Here is a 14,005-nt window from a genome sequence, read left to right on the forward strand (position 1 = left end):
CCTCACCAGAAGTGAAGAAGTTTCTTGGATGAGAAGCGAAACATCTTCTTCCTCAACAGAACCGAAGAAGCTTCTTGGATGAGAAGGGAAACATCTTCTTCCTCAATAGAACTGAAGAAGCTTCTTGGATGAGAAGGGAAACAACTTCTTCCTCAAGAGAAGCAAAATATCTTCTTCCTCAACAGAACCGAAGAAGCTTCTTGGATGAGAAGGGAAACATCTTCTTCTTCCTCAACAGAAGTGAAGAAGCTTCTTGGATGAGAAGGGAAACTTCTTCTTCCTCAAGAGATGGGAAACATCTTCCTCAACAGAAGTGAAGAAGCTTCTTGGATGAGAAGGGAAACGTCTTCTTCCTCAAGAGAAGCGAAACATCTTCCTCCTTTCTTTTCTTTTCTTTTTCTTTCTTTCTTCTTCCTCCTTTCTGACATGCCTTAGTGTACATTTAGTGTCAATAAAGTTATTTGTGTATTCTATTCTATTCTATTCTATTCTATTCTATTCTATTCTATTCTATTCTATTCTATTCTTCCTCAACAGAACTGAAGAAGCTTCTTGGGATGAGAAGCGAAACGTCTTTTGAAGGAAAAACAAAGACAGTTGAGTTTGCCTCTTGGGGAAAAAAAAGCGCCTTTGGGGGAACCAGAGCTACAAAGATTCTCCCTCAGAAGCGCGCCTCTCAAAAGCCAAGCGAATGGAGAGAGAGAGAGAGAGAGAGAGAGAGAGGTGTGCGTGTGTTCAGCGCCGTTTTTTTTTTTTAAAGATCTTGGCCTCGGCCGCGCGCGCACCCTCCAGGCCACCGAGTAGGAAACAAACAAACAAAAAAAGCCCCGAGCGCGGCCGCGGCCCCGCGCGCGGTCCCTCCTCTCGGCCGCGCGCCAGCTTTCCTCTCCCCTCCTCCTCCTTCTCCTCCTCCGCTCGTTCGCTCAGCCGCCCGGCGCGCAGGAGGCGGAGGAGGAGCCAAAGCAAAGCAGGCAGCTCCCTGCGGGGGGAGGGAGGAGGAGGAGAAGGAGGCTGAGCCGCCCCGCTGCCGGCTCTTCTTTCCCTCCCCTGCTACCCCCCCGGGAAGCGGCTTGCTCTGCGCTCCGCTCCTTTCTGCCTCTCGGGTTTTTTTTTTTTTTTGGTTGCTTTCCACCCCTTTTTCCCCTCCCCTCTTTTTTTTTCTTCCCCCCCCCTTTTTTTTTCTTTTTTTCTTTTTTGCACCCACTTTGCTGGCGGCTCCCAAGCAGCAGCAGCAGCAGCAAGCAGCGGCGGCGGGAGCTGCCATTGCAAACCCCGGAGGAAGAAGAAGAGCCGCTGCTTTGCAAACTCGGCCTTGGTGGGGGACCCCCTCTCTCCCCAATTCTTCTTCCCGCCCCCCAAAAGAAACCGCGATCCTTAACTCCCTCCGCCTTCCCCAAACGACAAGGAAGCCCCCCCCCACACCCCCTACTCCATCCACACCCACCCACCCACCATGGCGAAATGAACCCCGCCGCTTCCTCCTCCTCTCTTTCTCCCGGGTCTCTAAGATGGAGCAAGCAGGGAACTAACAAAGAAACAAGCCAGCTTGGGCCTTGGTGGGAACCAACAACCATCATGCTAGTTTAATGGACCGAATGCCGGCCGGTTGCAACGGGAGATTTTTACAGCTTTGCAGGGGAGAAGGTGAGCATTGGTTGGACGTACAGAAATATGTGTTGGGACTTTTATTATTATTATTATTATTATTATTATTATTATTATTATTATTATTATTATTATTATTATTATTATTATTATTATTATTATTATTATTATTATTATTATTTGTTATTTGTTTGTTATTTGTTTGTTATTTGTTTGTTATTTGTTATCATTTACTTTATTCATTAAACATGAAACTCAAGTCAACTGAACATTCAAAAATGCATCATAAATACCATTGACTATTGTTGATGTTAATGGTTGATACGGTTTGATTAGTATTAGTATTATCAGTATTATTATTATTTACTTCATTCATTAAACATGAAACTCAAATCAACTAAATATTCAAAAATGCATCATAAATACCATTGACTATTGTTGATGCTAATGGTTGATAGGGATTATTATTATTTACTTTATTCATTAAACATCAACTGAACATTCAAAAATGCATCACAAATACCATTGACTATTGTTGATGCTAATGGTTGATATGGGTTGATTTGTATTATTATTATTATTATTATTATTATTATTATTATTATTTACTTTATTCATTAAACATGAAACTCTTGTCAACTGAACATTCAAAAATGCATCACAAATACCATTGACTGGTGCTAATGGTTGATACGGGTTGTTGCCAGCGTCCTAGTATCAAGCAAGTACATCATCATCATCATCATTATTATTTTATTATTATTATTATTATTATTTCCAAGTTAGGAGTTTTCCCGAAATCAAATTCGTCCTGGTTAGTTGGCCTTTTTTTGCCGCGCGGCTTCCTTTCGGGGTGGCTTCGATGGCCATCGAGGCATTTATTTAAAAAATAAAATAAATGATTTGCTTAGTAGTTTTTTTTGCAGGTAGGAAAGCCGATCTGCAACGATCCTTTTGTTGTGTGTGTGTGTGTGTGTGTATGTATGTGTGGTCTGCGAAATGCAATCCGGGGACGCCTCTCTCCCGCAATGAATTGCTCCAGTCCTGACATTTTCAAGCCTTTTTAAATGCACTTTTTTGTTTTCTGTGTTTTTTTTTGTTTGTTTGTTTGTTTGTTTCACTTCGAGCCTGTGCATTTGCACCCTTGCATCCTGGACGGGCCGAGTGGGGCCCGTTTTTTGCAACCCCCCCCGTATTGCAATCTAGGCCGGCCATTCAATTTTGGAAGCCTTTTTTTTTTTTTTCTTTTTCAAGGGCTGCCCTTTTATTTTGCACGAAAGAAACCTTGCTCTTTTTGGGGGGGGAACAAGGACATAGTAAAACGCAAAACTTGCTTTCCCCGCGCGCGGTTGCTTTGGGGTTATTTTTTTTGGGGGGGGGAGGGGGTGTTTGCGCTTTTAAAACCAAGGCTGGGGTGGGGGTGGGGGGTCAAAGCTCTTCCTTTGTGGCGTTGCTGTTGTTGTTGACGTATAAATGCATGCGGGGACCCGGGGAAGGTCCTAGCAGTGTGTCGCGAGCGCCGAGCTTTGTGCCATAGAAACGGCCGGCGGGAGGGTTTGCAACGCGTCGCAAAAAGTGGCTGTTATTTAGATATTGCAGTGGACACGGGGGTGGGAGGGGAGAGAACCGGGAAGGCGGCGGGCCCCGGGAATTTCGGCGGGCTTGTTTGGGGGGGGCGGTCGGGGGAGGCGAGTAGAGCCACCCCCCCCCCCCAAGTGCATCGCACGGGACTTGCAACGGTGCAAAAAGTGACTGTGCAAAGATGAGGCTTTGGATCGTTTCTCTCCAATGCTTTTTTATTATTATTTTTTAAATAAATGACCTGCTCAACTTTGCCTGCCTGGGATATGAGATTTTAGGAGTCACTTTGCACCGAGGCCATTCGAAGGATTTCTGTAGAACTCCTGCAGGGGAACGGGAATATATTTTAAAAAAATAAGGCGGTTTGAATTTTATTTTAAACCCCATCCTGCTGAGGATGGGATTCAGTTTCCTTGTTTATGTCCAGCCTTTTTTTCTTTCTTTCTTTCTTTCTTTCTTTCTTTCTTTCTTTCTTTCTTTCTTTCTTTCTTTCTTTCTTTCTTTCTTTCTTTCTTTCTTTCTTCCCTCCCTCTCTTTCTTTCCCCCCTCCCTCCCTCTTGTCTCTTTCTTTCTTTCTTTCTTTCTTTCTTTCTTTCTTTCTTTCTTTCTTTCTTTCTTTCTTTCTTTCTTTCTTTCCTCCCTCTCTTTCTTTCTTTCTCCCTTCCCTCCCTGTCTTTTTCTTTCTTCCCTCCCTCCCACCCTCTCTTTCTTTCTTTCTCTCTCTCTCTCTCCCTCCCTCCCATCCTTCCTTCCTTTTCTTCCTTCTTTTTTCTTTCATTCCTTCCTTCCTCTTTATTTTCTTTCCTTCCTTCTCCTTCCTTCTCTTCCCTTTTCTTTTCTTTTCTTTTCTTTTCTTTTCTTTTCTTTTCTTTTCTTTTCTTTTCTTTTCTTTTCTTTTCTTGACGTCACAGCCTAACAGTCTTGCAAATAAATGCACACAGCTGCATTTCCCAGATTGGATGCGCCCCTGCTGCAGCAATTGCCCCGGAGTTCCGAGCCATGGCTTAAATGGCGGCCTTCCTTTGGCATCTCTGGTTTGCCTCTCTTCCCGAAAAAAAATGAAATCTGCTTTGCTTTGCAAGGCTAAGGTGCTTTCCAAAACCTTAAAACCTCTTGATCAACAATACAGTGTTTTACAACTAGCGAGGAGCAAAGGCCGTTTGCAGATCGGGTCCACTCCTCTCGAAAAGGTGCCCTGCTGTGTACGTTTGACACAGTTTGTGGCACAAGTGGGCAGGCCGTGAGGGGTGTGTCAGGGGCTGGACTACAATCTGCATGGATCTGGGCCAACCGGGCGAGAGATCTTATTGCACGGGTGTTGAGTGTCATGCATAAGCCTCTGCCAAATATTAATTAAAAAAAGAAAACCCCTGGCTGGGGTTGAGGCCTTGTTGCCAAAAATTGGACATCGGATGCCAAACAATTATTTAATGTGACGTTCTGTTTATTTGCGTGAAGTTCAAGGAGAGGAAAGAGCAAATGAATGTTTGCCCTGAAGTGTTTATCCTGAGCATTCATTGGTTTGCACCAATTCTCGCAAAGTTCCCAGCGGAGAAAGAGCTGGCACAGATAACATTACTTTTGAGGGTGGCGTGTTCCTCAGTTAATTTAGAGAGTGGTGTGTTCCTCACAAGACTATAGAAAATGCCCCAAATGTGACATCCTACATCGCATACAATTCTCTTGTGACCCTCTGGATTCACTAGCAACTTCTCCCCTCCCAAAGTTTCCGGCACTTACTGAATTGAATTGAATTCTTTGTTGGCCTAATGCAGTGATGGCTAACCTTTTTCTTTTCATGTGCACGCAACAGAACACATGCGTGCCAGCACCTATAATGCAATGCGTTCCCCTGCTGGGCATGCGCGCACAACCCCCTCGGGTGAGTTCTACTTACCTTTACTACCGTTTCGTAACGGGCCGTGCGTGTGCGCAGAAGCGTTCTGATGACGGGGTCGGTGGGCGGAGCCTCCCTCCGGTTTTACTACCGGTTCTATAGAACCGGTTCGAACCTGGGGCAACCCACCACTGCCCCCATTCCTCCCATGCATGCGCATGCGACTCATGCTCCCCCTGCCCCCCGTTTTGGGCATAAGAAGCCTCCCTGCAGCCTCCTGGACCCAAAAATGGGCGCAGGGGGGCACTGCACCTTGGGTATCTCCCGCATTCGCCCCCCTGCGCATCCCGAAAATCAGCTTGCTGGCAGGAGGCGTGCACGCATGCGCAGTGGAACTGACCCTGCAGAAAGGGCTCCACGTGCCAGCTGTGAAATGTGTGCTGTAGATTCGCCATCACGGGCCTAGTGTGATGTTTATTCCCTCAAGGAATTTGTCTCCAGTGCATCTCAGTGCACCTACCTACAACAGCAAAGTGATAGGTCATAGATCATAAATCGTGGTTACAGTCATTAATCTTAAAATAGAAACAAGTGATAAAACAGAGATAAGATAAGATAAGATACCAACAAGAGAAGATAGTAGGGAAGATGAGAAATGAGAAAGGTGATTATAGCAATACCGCCTACTACATGGGTAAATTTCTTAGGCAGTGATTAAGAAATTCCCACACCACTTAAGTCAGTGCTGTGGGAATTAGGTGTTCATCAGAGTGATGGCATGAGGGAAAAAAACTATCTTTGAGTCTAGTTGTTTTGGCATTCAATGCCCTATAGCGGCCTTCTGAGGGGAGCAGTTGAAACAGATTACTCTGTGTGCACAATTATTAGGCAAGTTGTATTTTTGAGGATTGCTTTTATGATTGAACCAAACTACAATTGCTCTCAAGTCCATCCAAAATGTTAATAAACCTCAAACTTGGAACATTTAAGAAAGTAAAAGTGAAAGTAAAAGCTTTTGGGTGTAACAATTATTGGGCAACTATTTGTGTGCAGAATTATTATGCAGCTAAATGAAAAACAAAAATTTTCCCATTTCACTTGTTCATTTCCATCTGTTGGAAGTGAGAATAATAAGCGAACAACTCAAAATGTACAAATAAACATTTCTGACATAAAAAAAATAAATAAAAAAAAATCGGTGACCAATATAGCCACACTTCTCTTTTCAGTTACAGTCATAAATCTTCCATTCATTGAGTCTGTCGGTTTCTTGATCTTTTGATGATCAACGTTTTGTGCAGCAGCAACCACAGCCTCCTAGACACTGTTCAGAGAGGTGTAGTTTTCCTTCACCGTAAATCTAGAAATTGCTTGAAAATGACTGTTGAAATCTCATACGCGTGGGTGGTGACAACATATTAGTATTTGGTGAGGAAACTTAGAAGTCAGCAAAATTTCATGTTCCTTCCCGCGACTGGGAGCATTCTAGACAAATTGTGCAAAATGGTAAAAATTGCTGAATAACTTGTATGGAGCAAGAGAAGAAAAGCGAGTTGTAAGAGGGTGCGATGTGTACAGGTAGTTCTCGACTTCCACGCCATTCATTTAGTGACTGTTTGATGTGACAGTGGCACCGAAAAAGTCACCGAAAAAGTGACTTGTGACCGTTTCTCGTACTTAACGATGGTTGCAGCATCATCCTCATGATAAAAATGAAGTTTGAACGGTCACTACACAAGCGGTTGTAAGTCAAGGACTTAACCTGTATAACACTCGCCAGTTCTTTAGTATCCGTTTAGAAGTTCTGGCTGTGAAGGTGTCTACAAAATCAGCCAGCAATATTATTTGTTCAGCCTGTTCTCTCTCTGTTCAACCTGAAATACCTCCTGCTGTGTCTCACTGCAGCAGTCGGCAGCCTGCAGGGTAGGTAAGCAAAGCCTTTTGTTTGGCGAGGCTTGCTCCAAGATTGATACTCACAAATGCTTCTTTCTCCATGTTACTTCTGGTTTTCAAGCAGTTCTGAGAGAATTTTATTTTTGGTGTTCGCTTTTGCTATATCCAAGATAAAGTATATGGTGTTTCAGTGTTTAATCTTGGAGAGAAAACATCCCTGTAGCTCTGCAGTACCCTCCCTCCCTCCCTTCCTTCCATCCATTTCATCCACCCTCCCTCCCATCCACACATCTATCTTCCTTCCTTCCTTCTTTCCATCCATCCATCCCTTCTTTCCACCCTCCCTCCCATCCATACTCCTTCCTTCCTTCCTTCTTTCCTCCCTCCCTCCCTCCCTCCCATCTTCCTTCCTTCCTTCCTTCCTTCCATCCATCCATCCATCCATCCATCCATCCATCCATCCCCTCCTTCTTTCCACCCTCCCTCCCATCCATACTCCTTCCTTCCTTCTTTCCTCCCTCCCTCCCATCTTCCTTCCTTCTCCTTCCTTCCTTCCTTCCTTCCTTCCTTCCTTCCTTCCTTCCTTCCTTCCTTCCTTCCTTCTCTCCAGTAAAATATATACTGTGTTTCCCCAAAAACAGGACATGTCCCGAAAATAAGGCCAAACCAGATTTTTGGGGTGGGTGTAAACATACGCCCTCCCCTGAAAATAAGCCCTAATGAAGGGGTGGGCGTGGCCAGCATAGGAGGCAGCCCTTCTCTTCCCCCATCAGCTAATGGCAGCTGCCCTTAATTGCGACCTGCGGATCAGCTGAGCTGATCGGGAGCTGCCTCTCATTCTCTTTCCTCCCAGTGTTCTTGGCGCTCGCCTGCCTCCCTCCCATTCATTCATCCATCCATCCATCCCCCTCACTTGCAAACTCCTGCCCTGCTTGCAAGAGAGCAGCCGTCTGGCCCTTTTGCCACATGGTGCCCACCCAACATTGAAGATGGCTTCCCCTGCAGCTTCCAAACCCTGGCTGTTCCCTCCCCCGCTTGCGTGCCTCCCAGATCTCACCATGTCGATGTGGGTGAAGCTGGTGAGAACCTGGCTGGAAGCGGAGAAGACACCAGTCGGGCCAGCTGTCTGCTGCCAAGTCTTCCGGGAACCAGGGCAGAGAGTCCTCCAGCAGTCGCATGGAGTTGGAACCATAGAGCGGGCCGCTTCCCGCTCTATGGTTCCAACTCCATGCGGTTGCCCTGGCTCCTGGAAGACTCGACAGCAGGCAGCTGGCCCGACTGGCATCTTCTCAGCTTCCAGCCAGGTTTTGGAAGCCGCAGAAGAAGCCATTCTCAGTGCCGGATGGCGGCGGCGCAGTCTCCCCATGTGGGGCTTCAACTCCCTTTGTCTTTCAACGCCTCTCTGCCCCGGCTGCCGGAAGACTCTCTGCCCTGGCTGCCAGAAGACCTGGCAGCAGGCGGCTGACCCAACCGGCGTCTTCCCCGTTTCCAGCAGCTTCCAGCTGGGTGCTCACTGGCTTCGCCCACATCAACATGGTGAGATCTGGGAGGTGCGCAAGCGGGGGACGGAACAGGCGCTCGCACGGCTTGGTGCCTTCGGCCCGATTACATTCTCTCTCCCCCCCCCCCCCCCGGTAGGAGGGATGGGACTTGATGGCACACAGAGGGAGCCTCTCTCTGCCGGACCCCCCAATAATAAGGCCAAGGCCATATTTTGGGGGACAAAAGAAAATAAGACCCTGTCTTATTTTCGGGGAAACACCATATATGTAGAGAGAGAGAGAGAGGAGAAGGGAAAAATTTAAAGATTCCCTTTTTATGAGTATATTTACCAAGTATGAATATCCTGAAAGATTATCCTTTGACCATTTGCCCGGAAGCTGTAAACCTATATGAGAACAAAATATTTAATCTTTCCAAACATTTACTTATTTATTCATTCTGGCAATTTTTCATTTGCCGCAGTCAAGAGATTCTCAAAGGATTATAATCAGAATGATAAAATATCAGTGGCGCAAGTAAAATTACATAACAAAGAATCGTCCCAAATTAAATGACAAGAAAAAAAAAATGATAAAACAATGTCAGTAAGCCATACAAGCAAGTGGTGACATCTGTAATTCCAAAACCCTCTTAAAGTCTTAAATTTTGAAGAATTTTCTGACGCCTAATAAAATAAGAGCAGATAAGGATATAAAGAGGCAGAGAATTTCATAGCATTGATGCTACTGCAAAAAAACCCACAGGATTTGGGGCTAACCGTAGTCCCAGCAGAACCACTAATAATTTTATACTAGTGGTGGAGAGGTCAACATTGGTTGGAAAATAGAGTCCTGTAGATCCAGGTGTTTGCTATTACGACCAAGTATGTTGTAACCAGGGTAACCTGAAAGATGTCTGGGAATTTTCCAATCCCATGTTAAATATTTGCTGAACTGTTAAGGGATAAATGAAGGCTAGACCGATCTGCATTTGTATGTCCACTTAAACTTTTCCGCTGCATTCCGTGAATTCGCTAAGTAGCGACTCAATCCAGTTCAGACTTTAAAAAATGGCCTGTGGTGATAAATTACAATAATGATTCTAGTCTAAATGTAAACCCGGTTCCCTGCTGGTTGGTGGGCAGATGTGGCTCAGTATATAGCACGCAACCTGCAGAGAATGCATGTATTTGGATTTTGCTTTAAAACCATTTCGAAGTTTGCCTTTTGGTTAAAGACAGTACCGTGTAGCTTTTGATAGAAACCTGCTTTAAAAAAATTATGCCTCTTAAGAAAGTTAACAACCGACTTTAAGTGTTTCATCATCAAACCTTAAGGATGCAAGGAAGAATTTTATTTCCTGAGATGATGGCAAATTGTGTTTCCTGATCAAGATTATGTCCTTTCACAGAATCACAGAATTGTCAAACTGGAAGAACCTCAAGGATCATTTAGTCTAACCCTCTGCAGTCTGCAGAAAGCAAGTTCGTGTCAGGTTTCGATGTCATCTCAAATAAATTGCACTCCCAAACAATTAATCTTTGCTGAAATATTCCATTTATTAAATACGACAGATCTGGCCCCGACTTCATCGTAGCCATACTAACCGTCTGACCCCCAAACCCTTCCCTTTCTGTTCCCCAATTCTCATCTTCTCATTGGCCATCTTCCAAGTCAGTCTCCCCAGCTTCTGACCTCACCCCACAGGAATGTTCCCCCACCCATCCCATCTCCTAGGGGATATTATCTACAGAGAAAATAAGTAGGTGAAAAGTGAAGCCTCGTCTTTTTATGGCAGCATCAGAATGCTGACAGTTCGTTTGTTTTCGGGAGGTGATGTCTAGCTTTTTCTTAAGGATCTTCATAGATGGAGAACCTACAACTTCCCTGTGTTGAGTATCTCTTTTAACATTCAGAAAGTTTTAAATAAAAGTGAGATAGCTGCAAGCTATACCCATTATTCAATCAGAATAGAGCTGGAAGGAACCAGGGTGGATTTGATTTAAATCGAGTTGATTTAAATCATGATTTAAATCACTAGTAAAAAGGCTTGATCAACTCGATTTAAATCATAATTTTTAAAGAGCAACTGTCATCTCTGCTACTCCTTTGACCCACTGTTGACTCACCGATAGTCCCAGTGTTGCAGAATATACAGCCTCATGCTACATAACTAAGCTCCATTTCATGCTGAATAAACTAAATTATTTATGTATCTTAAATAGAAAACTATCTTACGATAGATTGTTACCCCAAAAGTTTTTTATTAAAATAAATTCGATAAAAATAAAAAAAATCCGGACTTCCGGTTTGCGAGCTTCGGCGACGGCGGTGATTTTCTAAGACCGCCAGCCCCGCCGCCTGTAGAGCCGCCCCGCGAACGAGGAGCGGCTCGAAAACTCCGAAATCTTGAAGATTGCAGGAGCAGAGACAGCAGGGCACAGGTTGAGCCCCTGTAACCCCCCCAGGGAATTGTTTCTGGGGGTGAAAACAGGAGCGGCTCCCTTCCAACCTGCGGAGACTCCGGGCGGCGTGGGACGATTCTGCCTTCAGCAGAACAAGCCGACAGCAGCAAACTCTTAAAGTGAGAGGAACTAATTCTAACAAATAGCGGAATACCAACTTGAATCCAGAAACCTGAAAATTGCAAGTATTAGTGCTTTATTGACTTTTTAAATCAAGAGAAAGTGAGCGAGTGAAAGTGATTTGGAAAAAATATGGCGTCCAGCGCTTGAGTTAACGAGCTAGTGAAAGTGAATTTGTGAAGCCTCTCTGCTTTGCTACAAAGTTGAAAAGTTGCTACAAAGTTGTCTTACCTAAAGGAAAACATTTCTTTTTGCTAAAATTTGACTTTGCTTTACTTCAGTTTTATTTGACTAAATTTGGGGGACTTTTTTAGAAGCTTTTGTGGAAGAGGGAAAGGAAAAAGAACTTCCCTCTCTAGAAAAATTAGCCTACGTGGCACAATGGCTTCAAAGAAGCAGGAAGGGAAGGTATCAGGGGGGGGATCCCCCACACACAAACATCAAACGCAACTTCCCCCTGCTCAACAACTACAAACTCAGAAAAAAGAACTTGATGTGGGAGATTTAAAAGACTTTATTGCTAAAACTTTGGATGAAAAATTTCAAGAATCTCAACAGGAAATAGATCATAAACTTCAAAAATCACATGAGGAATTTCTGCAGGAAATTAATGAAGTTAAAGATATGGTGAAGCAGAATCAAAATATGGTGACCAAAAAAATATCAGAAGTGGCGTCTGGCCTGGCAAATTTTATTGGGAAAGTTGATTTTAAAGTTGAAGAACTCAAATTAGAAGTTAATGTTAGGATGAAAGATAATGACTATAAAATTGAAGAAGCTGATAATAAAATGCAGAGAATTGAAGATGAGATTGTCATGATACAATTCCGGGCGATGGAATTTGCCATACGGCTTCGGGGAATTCGAGAGGAGGAGAGACAGGATTTGAGACAAGTTTGCTCTGAAGCCCTGGCTAAGATCTTACAAGTTAACCCTGATTTGGTATTTCACAAAATAGATAAAATTTACAGAGTCAACTCTTGGGTGGCCAGACAAAGACAATTGCCTAGAGATGTGGTCATATACTTTACTGAGAGAGAAATTAGAAATGAAATCCTCCAAAAATCTTTTCACACCTCTGTAGAAGTGGGGGGCTCACGACTTGTAATTTTTAAAGAATTACCTCCTAAAATGCTGAAAGCTAGAAAAGAGTTTGGTTTTCTTGTTAAGGAACTGAAAGACTTACAGATACCCTTCCGGTGGGATGCACCAGCTGGGATAATTTTTAGATATAAGGGAGAAGGATATCGATTGAATACCGTGGAGAAGGCACAACATTTTTATAGTACTATTCTTAAGGAAAGAACACCATCTCCACGTACATCTACAGTTTTGGAGATTAAGGAGAGTGAAGAGAGGCAGTCGGAAGAACAGCCCAAGCAAGAATTAGAAAATGTGCAAGGTGCAGAAGGAGGTTTTCTGAGTGAGCCCTTGCTGGATTCTTCTCCAATTTTGGATTTGATTCAGCTGACTGAAGTTAAAGATCAACGTATAACTAGAGCTCAATCCAAGCTACTTAAACAAAAGCAACAACAACAACAGGAAAGACAAGACAAGATGGCAGCTAAGAGTATCCCACAAGAGAGTGGAGCTATGGGAAGAGCAAGATCGAAGCTTTTGGATGAACTTCAAATATTTTGCTCTGCGCTCCAGAAACAGGCCGATGACCCTTAAGTGTCTATCTTGGAATGTTAATGGGTTGAATTCAGCACAGAAAAGGAAGAAAATATTTACATATTTGAAACAATTTAATAATGATATAATTTGCTTACAAGAAACACATATTACAACTCAAGATCAGAAATATTTGATAAATTCAAAATTAGGAGTGCATTATATATCTTCAACTTCGCAGAAAAAGAATGGTGTGGTTATTTATGTAAATAAAAAATTAACAGCAAAAATTATAGAAGTAGATCAAGATGGTAGGTTTGTAGCAATTGAATTGCTTACAGCAAATGGTCAAATTCTTTTGATTGGAATTTATGCTCCTAACCAACAACAGGATTGTTTTTACAAGATGTTACATATTAAAATATTGCAATGGGACTATAGATCTATTTTATTTATGGGAGACTGGAATGGAGTAACTGATTCTAAATTAGATAAAAAGAGCTTGGCAAAGTCTAGAATTAGACTACCGCAGACTTTTTTTGATATGAAAGAAGATATGGAACTAAAAGATGTTTGGAGAATACATAATCCGAATGAATTGGATTACACTTTTTTTTCCGATAGACATAGATCCTTTTCTAGGATTGATTTTATTCTGTTGTCAAATGATTTACTTATTAAGACAAAAAGAACAAAGATTTTTCCAAGAACTTTGACTGACCATAGCCCTGTATGGATAGAAATTGAGATGGATAAGGTTGAGAGACGTTCTTGGAGATTAAATGAGAACTTGTTTAGATATGAAAAAAATACAATAGAACTTAAAAAGCATTTGAAAGAATTTTTTGAAATAAATTTGAATAAAGGTACCCCAATTGAAATTGTTTGGGACGCTAGTAAAGCTTATATGAGAGGGGTACTTATCTACATGAATTCTAAACACAGACTGTTCCGACAAAAGAAAAGATCTGAGTTGGAAATGGAAATAAAGAATAAGGAACAGTTACTTATTAAAAACCCAACAGATGAAAGAATAAGAAGTGCTATAAAACTTTTGAAAGACCAATTTCAAATGCTTATGGCGGAACAAGTTGCAACAAGTTTACAATACGCAAAGCATAATACATTTTGCAATGCTAATAAACCGGGCAGATGGTTGGCTTACACACTGAGGAAAAAACAAAGTATACGGACTATTGATAGTATTGACATTGGAGGGAAAGAAATTTTTCAACAAAAATTAATTAAAGAAGCTTTTGTGGATTATTATACTAAATTATATGCCAAAGAAGAGGTGCAGAATGGACTTATAGAAAAATATTTAAAGGATAAGAGAATTACAAAAATTACTGATCAACAAAAGGAAAGAATGAATTACCCTATAACAGTGGAGGAGATAATAGCAGCAA

The 14,005-nt window shown here is 42.7% G+C and overlaps 1 protein-coding gene across 1 annotated transcript in view; it reads left to right on the forward strand.

Moving 5' to 3' along the window:
- The first annotated feature begins 1,054 nt into the window (after positions 1–1,054).
- CCNI (cyclin I) overlaps positions 1,055–14,005 on the forward strand; it is a 73,394-nt gene continuing 60,443 nt past the window's right edge. Inside the window, exon 1 of the mRNA XM_070948713.1 lies at positions 1,055–1,644. The gene's annotated coding sequence lies outside the window, so the exon portion shown is untranslated. The remainder of the gene's footprint in view (positions 1,645–14,005) is intronic.

Source organism: Pituophis catenifer, unplaced genomic scaffold (genome assembly GCF_029215685.1).
Source record: "Pituophis catenifer annectens isolate HBS135680 unplaced genomic scaffold, rPitCat1.0.hap2 SCAF_8, whole genome shotgun sequence".
Classification (NCBI taxonomy): domain Eukaryota; kingdom Metazoa; phylum Chordata; class Lepidosauria; order Squamata; family Colubridae; genus Pituophis; species Pituophis catenifer.